We start from the raw sequence: 9,339 nt of genomic DNA on the forward strand, positions 1-9,339 counted from the left end.
GGAGGGAAGGTTTAAGTTGGACATCAGGAGGCGCTACTTCACGGTCAGGGCGGCTAGGGTCTGGAACCAGCTTCCAAGTGAGGTGGTGCAGGCTCCCACCCTGGGGGTTTTTAAGAGGAGGTTGGATGACCACCTTACTGGGGTCGTTTGACCCCAGTGCTCTTGCCTGCCATGGCAGGGGGTCGGACTAGATGATCTGCTCAGGTCCCTTCTGACCCTAGAAACTATGAAACTATGAGGTGGAAGTGGAGGGCAGGGTGGGGACATTTGGGGACTCTCAGCAGCTGCCCCAGGTTCCAGTGGGACCTTTGGGTGGCGAGTGCTTTTGCCGACCCAGTTGTGTTAGGCTCCCTTGTCAGGTACCCAAGTTTGAAAATGGTGCCAATCTTTCAGGTCCCAGTAAATGGGTGGCCAACTTGGGGTTGGGACCCAGGAGTCCTGACCCTCTAAACACTAGTGGCTGGCAAGAGGGAAGGTAGTCGCAAACCACCAACTTGAGGGAAAAACAGTGCCATAACGAAGATGTGTGCCAGAACCAGCGCTGATGCCTGGGAGGGAGAAGCACAAAGCTAGAACTGAAAAGATGAAGGACCTCATTGAACCTGAAGTGCCTCATTAAGTGCGGTGCAGTATGTGTGCGCGCAGTGGCAGATTTTTCAAGAGATGCATCCAGGGCTCAAACTGGGAAGAGATGGGGGGATAAGAGGAAACACAGTTCCCCTTGTAAAGACACGGAAGTGGAGTATCATATATGCATATCTATCTAGTTAGATATAGATATATGGATATATACCCATATATCTATATCTCTCTGTATATCAATAAATATATAGATAGCTATATAAAGGGAAGGAGAACTTAATTATTTTATGCTTACTGAGAAGTCAGTGATGTGTGCCATCCATTTAAAAACCGTCTGGTGCTGCGGAGCTGCGTGCTTCCAAGAGAGCAGAGTTATCTCATGTCCCTGGCTCTTGCTGTTGAGTTGCCTGTGATTGCTCCATGCCTCAGTTTCCCTGTCTGTAAGATACAGATGATAACTGTATTGGCACATATCTGCCTTTGAGCCAGTAAAAGTCAGTAGGCTGAATGTTGATGGAAGAGCTAGGCACTGGAGGTGCGTGGGTATAGCCAAAGAAAAGGCATTTGAACATTCAATTAAATATTCAACATAAAAATGTGTTTATGTGGCTCCCCCATGCGAGGGACTGCTTGTCTGTGGTGGAGCTCCGCAGGCATGCTTTACCCCCCAAACTCCTAGGGTCGTTATTGGGTAGCCACATGCTTTGAGAAATTGAGACTTTCAGGTGATGGCTGCTACAGAAGGGCAAAGGATTGTCATTATGGGTCAACAGCTCCCTGAGAAGAAGGAGAGAAGGGTGTCCTCGGTGCTGCCAAGCTGGGAGGAGAGTGGCCGCAGAGACCCTGTCAGCGATGCTGTGCTTTTAGATGTGTGAAAATGGGAAATGCACTGTTTTTTCTAAGGGTCTCAGCCACGCGCTTTGTTTAATTTATCTTCCTGTCCGGTGCTACGCTGATAGCATTCAGCCTTGTAGGCGCTGCTTCTCTGTTGTTATTCAGATTATTCTGGCACGGTTTGAGCAAAGGATGCAGGACGCATTTCCAGGGGCTCATTGGAAAAGGGTATGTGACCGGACCACCCACCCAACCGTGGTTTTAACCTGTCCCTCTCAGCATGCTGGAGTCCACTTGCGTGTCAGCTGTTGGATCTGGGCAATAGGCTGCTGAGGGAACTGCCTGCTGTTTTTAAGTTCACAGAAATTTCACAAACCAGGCCCCACTTCAGCCTTCTGCTGACTCTCTCCGTCTTGGCTTCACCAGTGATTTTTAACTGCTTCTGCAGTTCCCTGCTCCCCCTCTTTCCTAGTGAGAGCTAGTGTCCAGCCAGTGGTCACAGCCAGGGATGTGGCTAGGGACTTGGAGGTGGGGAAATGGTGGGGGAAGCTGTGGATCCTTGGAGAGGCAGCGTGGAGACAATATTTTGACAAGCCACCCTGCTGGCTTGCTGCCAGCTTATTTTATAGAAAGCCCAGCTTTGGCAGGTGTTGGTGGCAGGAAAACAAATTCTCAGCGGATCTGTGACGAGAGAGTTGTCTCGGGTAGAAGGGGAAAGGAGCGATAAATGTCTTGAAATTGAGCAATGGCAGAGTGAGCGCATCCTCCTCGGAGCGCTCGGGAACTGGCCTTTATCGCTCCAAGTCATGAGACAACTGGAGGAGTAGGTGGAAGGGCAAGGAGAGCTCTGCCAAGTGTCCCCTCATTTCTTCCCCCTGCTCTTCCATCTCTCCGCGGTGAAGAATGGGCTTGTGCCCCAGCCCCAGACCTGGGCACCCTGGAGCTTGTGCCATGTTTCACCCTGGGTCCTGCTCATACTGCTGGACCTGCCTCTGTAACGGGACGACTTAGAGCCCTGCATCCAGAAAGCCCCACGCTGTTTAACTGAGATTGAATCTCAGGCCCTATCCCACCTTTGTTTTCTGGATCTGTCTGCGCACCTGGAGCCTTCTGCCTCCCCAGTTATGAGCTGCTTCCAGTCCTGGTTGCCATCTTTTGCATCCTGAGAGGCTGGATGGAGTTCATAGTATAGTCCACAGCCCCTTCTAAAAGCCTGTTGCCGAGGCTGGGATTTAGGGAAGATTTGGAGTGGTGACATCAGGCTGGGAGGACGAGGGCTAGGGTTTGTCTGTGTCCAGCGGCCGTAAGCATGTACACATTGTAACCTGAGTTTTTTCACTACCCGTTCTGCTAAGTCTCCAGTTAGTGCTGCCCTTCCACAGACCAGCTGAGTCGTTATGGAGGACCACACGGTGTTTCTTTCCCATGGATGTGTACCTGTGCTCCCTCCACACCATGCCTGGTCCTGGCTTGCTTTGAAACCTTTTGGTTTTTTTCAAGAAGTGATAAAGTGTGCAGCTATTTTGCTTACCTTCCCTTTTCTGAAGAATCCCGGTTCCTCATAGCTGCAGGCTCACTGCTGCTTTAGCTGCTCCTGGGTAAACATTTCCAGCCTTCACTCCCTGTTTTCATGGGTGTGGTTCAGCAGCAGGGAGGTTTCTAATAGAGTTTCTCCCTGATGTAGCTGTGGGTGGCCTGGGGTTTTGTGGGCCTGTAAACAATACTTCAGCTGGATAGCAAGCGGAGGGACATTCTCCAGCATGTTGGTTTCCCAAATGGCTGAACTGGATGGGAACTGCATTTCTGTTCTATACCAATGGTAGGAGAAGTTGCTTGTAAATATTCTGCTGGAAAAAGATGGCTCTCATTTCACGAGAAGGCAGCCAAATGAAAATGGAGCCCTGGTAATGTCCCTGCAACAAAATCCTGAGAAGTTACAGTGGGCATTTGGAGCACAGTGTCTACCCTGGACATGGTGGATGTTACTGTGTCGAAATTAGCCTCAGCTTGAAATGATCAGTGACTCACCAGTGTGGCATAATCACCAGAGACGTGCCAAGCACTTCGTTATCAATCACTCCTGAATTGATACGGTGCCCTTCTATGTGTGCTACTCCTGCTCGACCCCCCCGTTATAAATCCTCCCAGAATGGAGGAACATGTGTTGCTTGTAACATATAGATGTACACAGGGGTGCCTTAAGAACGTCACGCTGTTCTGTTATTGATAGATGCGATTGAGCCTCCGTAGGGCTGCTTACGCGTAGTCATAATGGTAAGTGAATGCGTTCTGTAAAACAGAGTAAAATTATTGGTGATACCCTTCCTGCGGCTCCACAGAGGTCTGGCGCGCACGTGCCCTTTGTAACATGCACCTGATTAGAAGCCAGCCATTCCTCATCTCCCACGAGCAGCCTTGTCCAGCAGGTATTTGGCATTCCAAGAATGTGGCCTGGAAAACATCTGGGGGAGAGGATTTGGGGCTTGAGCAATGCAAATTGCTCGTGAAGTGTGCAAGGAAAAGGCCAGATCGGTCTAAGGATGGTGGTTCTTAGCTTCAGTGGGGAGTGAGCCCCAACTCCCTCCGGACTTCTTGTTGCTCTTCTCCCTGCAGCGTACGAGCTGCCCTGCCACTTGCAAGCAAGGCTCCAGATGCCAGAGGTGCCTCTTCGCCTACTGCACCTTTCCCAGAGAGACCTTCTGCCTGTATCAGCACCTCCCTTGAACATGAATAGGTGCCAGACCAAAGGTTTTTGGGTCACAGCCAAAGTGGGGGGGCACTGAGAGGGGCTGGCTGGGAGGCTGCAGATACTGAGATGTTTTGGTGTGGAATGTGAGAGGCGCTGCATATAATGAAACTACGGCAAAGCGATCTGCCTGGCCCGTGCAGCTCTCGCAGAAATGAGCAGACGCCTGCAGACGGAACCTTTGGTATCTCTAAATAAATCATGATGCGTAGCATATTCCATCTATAGCTCTCCAAGTGCTTTTACAGATGGAGCAACCGAGGCATTTTTGGCCTCTCTCACCCTCCTATTCTCTCTCCTCTCCTGGAAGTCTGGAAGAGAGAGCCCCCGCATTTCCTCAGCTGCGTCCAGGGTCTCAAACCTCCTTATCCCCAATCAGGGGACATGGATGCCTTGAGCAGGACCCACAATATAGCTGAGGGATGCATATGCACAGAAGTTGTGCATGCCAGTGCTGTGCTCCTAATCTTTGATGAAGGTGCAGGTACCCTCTTCCTCCCCTCGCCTTGCTGCCGCACCTCAAATGTACGCAGGCTTCAGGGTAGTTCGTCGAGCCACACGCACACGACTGTCTTGCTAGTCTTCCAGATGGATATCTGACAGAAGCTGGCAGGGTGGTGGAAGCCTGTCATTTCATTGCTCCAAGTGTTGTCAACCAACAGCGCTTTCATTAGAAATGTAGCTGGCGGATAGCAGAGTACCTGCCTATCTCAATAGGCAGTTGCATGCACGCAAACACAAAACAGGGCGCACACCTGCTGGTATTGAGGTGAGGGGGTGGGGGAAGTGGTACAAAGTGGGTCTGTGTAATTAAAGGCAGAATAACCACCTTCGCCGCTTCTCTCCTGCAGCATAAAATAGGACCGAGACGGAGGGGTTGGCTCCTGGCGATCTAGCAGTGGCAGCATGAAAAATGAAGAAGAGAGCGATAAGAAACTAATAATTTATGTTCCAAGCACAGACTCACACCAGTGTAGAGGGAAATTTGTGCCAATAACTCCTACTAACTCAGAAAGGCACGCAATCTTTTATTGCACAAATTATTAACGACCAGAAAATAAATGACTCTGTAATCAGATCGGTGCTGCCGGCACTTTTCGTTTCTTCTTTTATTTGTATAAATTCTGAAGCCAATCCGCCCCTGAAGCTTAGGCAAGGGGAACTTTTATTGGCCTGCTGCCCTGCTTGACAACAGAACAAATTAAACAGCAATGAAGCGGGAACATCCTGGTATCTCCTGGCCTATCGGAGATGGGTTTGTTCAGCAAACATTTGCTGACCCCTTGATTGAGCGCTGCTCGGCGCACCTGCGCTGGGTTCCTGCAGGAACCCGGAGTCGGAAGCCTGTTCTACATCGACTGAAGTAGCCGCGCCGCAAAATTGTGATCCTCGAAGCAAAATTGCGAGGAGATTTTTCCACCATCTTGTTTTCTGCCCCATTCCTTGTTCAGACCCCGTTATTCTAACCCCATGGGCATCCTTGGATACGCATCGCCCAACATAAGCTCCTGGTCATTATTTTGTTTTCCCGCCTAGCTCGAGGAGGCACAAAAGGGGTCCTGGGAAACCTCGAGTCTTGATGTGTTGGGTTCATCTGAGCACCACCCAAATGGAAATGAGGCCTGACACCGGCAGATGATTGAATCCCTTGAACTTTCCCTGAATCACTATCCTCCCATTGTGACCGTGGAGCAAGGAGAAACTGGACAGGAAGCCGACATAGTGAAAGGGAAGAGGAAAATGAATGACTTTTTGGAGGGTTTGTTCACACGGCCGCAAATGCCCTCCTCTTGTACGTGGTTTTGTTGCGAGCCACGTGCAGATCTGAAACTGGATTAGCTTTAGGAAGTTGAGTTTGCTGCCAAAGCAAGACAGGAGGCCATGTTTGGGCTTGATGGTGCTGAAAGCCCAGGACCTGTCTGGTGGGATCTCTGCCCTGAAAAGGAGGAAGTCCTACTTTATCCAGTGAAACCTCCACTCTCTTGAATGCAACTGAACTGATGCTCATGTTTCTTTGTTTAGTTTGTCTAGCGAGGGAGACCTGGAGATTGATGACAGGTTCTTTCTTTGTGTCTTCAAAGCTAATACAAGGACCCTTGTAAATGGGCATTTTGGAAGTAATTGTCACCTGCAGTTACTTGGCTAGGCTGCTGAGAGATGCAGTCTGCTGCAATGAGGGCAGGGGGCTGGACTCGATGGTCTTCCGAGGTCCCTTCCAGCCCTAATGTCTATGAAATCTATGAAGGGGATATAAATGCCTAGACAGATTCAGTAGGCCTATTCCAGCTCTTCGTTCTTTGTACCATGGCATGCCTGGGGATCTCATGGACGTGCTATACCAACATATTGTAAGTGACTCCTCCCCTACCCCATACTAGTGCTAAGTTCCTGCAGTTTGGTGTTTTTCAGGGCGTAAAGATTCCTACTGTAAGTGAACCTCGGTCATTATTAAGAAGCCAAGATGAGCTAGAAGTGGAGTTATGGTAGCAAACAGCTGTGAGGCCCAGAGTAGTTTTGGATCCATATCTGAACTTCCGTGTTGGAACCTACTGCTGTAACATGCTGAACCTAATACCTGGATTTGGACCCTCCTAATTGTAAGGAGTTTGAATCTGGGTCCGGTGTTTGTGAGGGTCCCTGTCTCCCTAGCAGGCCGGTATGATCCCGAAGCCTTGGATCCTAAACATTGATGCTTTTTGGTTATGGATCTATATCTAAGTATTGGAGCCACTCTTTATAAATAGGAGCGGGGAAGGGGTTTCTTCTGTCTCAGATGACACAAGAAATCCCTGGGTGCTAGAGAAACTTTGTGAAACCCCATGCTAAAGGATGATGGGAGGTTTCTACAGTGCACAGAGCCTCTTGCTTAATGGGAATTTCACTCTTTGAGGAAAAACGGCTGTTCTGTGTTTAATCCCGTGCGTTTTTTGCTTGCTGGGGGGAGTCCTGCCTGACCAGACTTTGATTACTGCAAGATTTAGATATTCCCATTTTTCTTGCCCCCCCCTTCCATTTATGCTGTCTGAACCATTTGATAATAAAAAGAAGGGTTTCTCTTGTTAATTCAACCCATTTATTATCACCGTCACCATCTCCCTGATGGCTTCATCGGAATAGGGGAGGAGGGGGAGAGACTCTTTCTGTCTGTCTCGCTCTCTCTTTTTTTTTTTTTTTTTTATTGGCAAGGGGGTGTTTGTGAAGGAGACCACAGCAAGGCTGCAATAATGAATAATGTGTAGATTGTTCCCAGGGACTGCAAGTGTTTTATTAAGGCAGGTTTTCTTAGACTGAATGCCCAATCACCACAGAACCATGAAACTCAAATTGCCTTACAGCTCTCTCATGAACATACTTTTAATCTCATTGACCTGTCGTTATACTACAACACATAAATTCAGATTTGGAGATCTTATGTCCAATCATAAATTGGGCTGGCAGACTTCCGATCAACAGAATAAAACTGTCTCCTGTGAGGTGGGTTTTTTATTCGCCAGTGCTGTTCCAGCAGACGGAGCGGAGGTACAGTCAGCTTTTCTTAATAAACTGTCATTAAAAAAAAAGTGGGGGGGGGGGGAGAGAAACGCAGCAGTGAAATTCATGGAAGAGGAAAGGAAAAAAATAAGGTGACATTTAAATAACATTAATGTTGGACATAAACTTACAGGACGTTGGAAATTCTGAATGAAGGGGTCTTAGCTCCTGCCACCATGGAGAATGGGGGAAAAATGAGAGCACTGGGGCACGGTGGCCTTAGGTGGGGAGCATCAGCCATGACTTTGTGTCTTCTGTGGGCCACTTGTCCCCCAGCTTTACGGAGGCTAGTTCCCTGCCATCCTTCTAAGTCCTTTTCTTCTTCTTTAAGTAGTGATTTAAAGCAACTAGGCAGGGAAATAAAATATTTGTCTGTCCAGCTCTCTGTCTGTCAGATAGCGTTTATCTGAACTCTGCAGTGAATGGGGGCGGGGAAGAATGGGGGATTTCTTTGGGTTGGGGTGTTGGATAAGAGGGAAAGCTTTCTCAGCCTAGTTTTTGACATTGGTTTGGGCCATTATGTGGAAGGAATCCCTTGCATAAAGACAAGTGCCCCTGGGCAAAGAAGTTTCCGCAAGGTACTGAGCATCTTTAACTGTGCTTAAGGATACTCTGCAACTTTTGGTTTCACAAAGGCCATTCCCTAGGACAGCCGTGTGGATGGGCTGAGGGGTGACTGCTGGTAGAACTGCATCCCAGCAGGGACTTTTTCCTTTGTGGATCATGGTGGAAGAAAGTCCCCTGGATGAGTTCTAGCCGCTAGCATTTTCTGTGGTCACTGGATATTTATGATGATGTGATAGTTCCAGTTGCAGCTTTGCACGGGTAATAATAGCACAGTTGCAGCTGTGCTATTGGATACAACCTCCCTAATTAATGCACAAAACCCACATACAGTATTTAATTTGGCGCTCATGCAATATGCTGACCTGAGCTCTTCTCTTTCCCTCCAGAACAGGTCTAGCAACAGGCAGTGCAAGCTTCCTCACACGCTGCCCCACCACTGTGCCTCCAGGCCTTGCCTGCCATGACTGACGCCAGGGGGTAAGTCAGTCTCACTGCTCATGCTACTCTTGGGCTGTCTTCTGAGATTGCAACCTGAGTTGGTAAATATGATGGTTTTCATGGTGTGGAAAGTAAGCTGCTGTGACACAGGCTTTTGGTTGATAACAGGTAGTCTCTGACAACCAAGACATACTTTGCTACACATGTCATCGCCTTGGGGGCCTGATACCACAGATAGGAGGAGGGGACATGCTATGCAAAGTGTGCCTGCCTTCCCAATTAAATGGAAAATGCTATGATTAAAAACAGTCAGAAGTTATTGGATGGATAGTGCTGAACTAGGGGCTCTGCACCTGCCTGTTCTGGTGCTACTAATGGCCTATTGGATAGGGGCAAATCCTGCACCTATCTTAACATCGGGCTCTGTACCCAGAGCGGGTCGAGCAGTAAATATAGGCACCTCCAGTTCTGTGGAATAACACCATTGCCTCACTTGGGTTAGCGATAGCGTGAGATGCTCGATGTGAGTAAGAGGGTCGGAAACTAGCCCTAGGTGAAATGTTGAAATTATAGAAGGACAGAAATGTAAACCTCCCTTTGAAATGAAAAGCAAACATTGCTCCTGCCCCCCCCCCCCCCCC

At 48.8% G+C, this 9,339-nt stretch overlaps 1 long non-coding RNA gene across 1 annotated transcript in view; it reads left to right on the forward strand.

Annotated features, from left to right (window-relative positions):
- The window catches only part of LOC109293715, a 57,572-nt gene extending 48,269 nt beyond the window's left edge, over nucleotides 1–9,303 (forward strand). Inside the window, exon 4 of the long non-coding RNA XR_002096373.1 lies at nucleotides 8,647–9,303. This is a non-coding gene — a long non-coding RNA (uncharacterized LOC109293715). The remainder of the gene's footprint in view (nucleotides 1–8,646) is intronic.
- The last annotated feature ends 36 nt before the right edge of the window (nucleotides 9,304–9,339 follow it).

The sequence above is a fragment of the Gavialis gangeticus genome, unplaced genomic scaffold (genome assembly GCF_001723915.1).
Source record: "Gavialis gangeticus isolate Ggan-Ray unplaced genomic scaffold, GavGan_comp1, whole genome shotgun sequence".
In the NCBI taxonomy this organism is placed as follows: domain Eukaryota; kingdom Metazoa; phylum Chordata; order Crocodylia; family Gavialidae; genus Gavialis; species Gavialis gangeticus.